This window comes from Triticum dicoccoides, chromosome 3A, assembly GCF_002162155.2.
Source record: "Triticum dicoccoides isolate Atlit2015 ecotype Zavitan chromosome 3A, WEW_v2.0, whole genome shotgun sequence".
Taxonomy (NCBI): domain Eukaryota; kingdom Viridiplantae; phylum Streptophyta; class Magnoliopsida; order Poales; family Poaceae; genus Triticum; species Triticum dicoccoides.
In genome coordinates, this window is record NC_041384.1 from 16,212,946 (window position 1) to 16,213,634 (window position 689).

Genomic DNA, 689 nt, shown 5'->3' on the forward strand with positions numbered 1-689 from the left:
CATATCCACTTGCATGCATCTATGTTTAAGTCCATATCTTTCATCAGTGAACTGTTTTTCAAGTCTTTGCTTAGGTCCATGAATTTCAAACCAAACTTGAGTTCCGACTTCGAAAGAAAGCCGGATATAGTTGGTTCCTCGCTCGACTTCAAGGCGGTGTTACCGGGGGTAGCGGCGGTAGTTTTGAGTCCGTGACGGTCTGGTCAACAAAGAAGTAAATAAAATGAAAAGGACGTTAAAGATGACGGTGAATTGGATAATCAAATTTAGAATCCGCTCAAATTTGAGAAAAGTCAACATCTGAAGGCAATTATTGGAAAATCTCAAAAATGCCAAAAATAATAATATGATTAGGAGCATCCATGGACAATCGTGAAACAAGGCTATTGTTCATGAATATCACAGAATATTGGTAACATTCTTCGAATTCCCCGTTTCTCGATAATCCTTGTGATTTTTCTTCTTCATTTCTAGTAGGACCCATATGTTGTTGGTACCTTCTATAGGAACTATTTTTATAAAAATCTCAATGTTTTGCTTGGCTTTGAAATAAATTTTGTGATTTGTTAATAAAACAAGACTTTAACTATATAAATTGTTAACAATTTTTTTTTCGTATGTTTCATTTTTGGTGTGTTTTCTGCTAAGTTGCTACAACATGCAAAACACCAATTTTTCTCTAATCAATC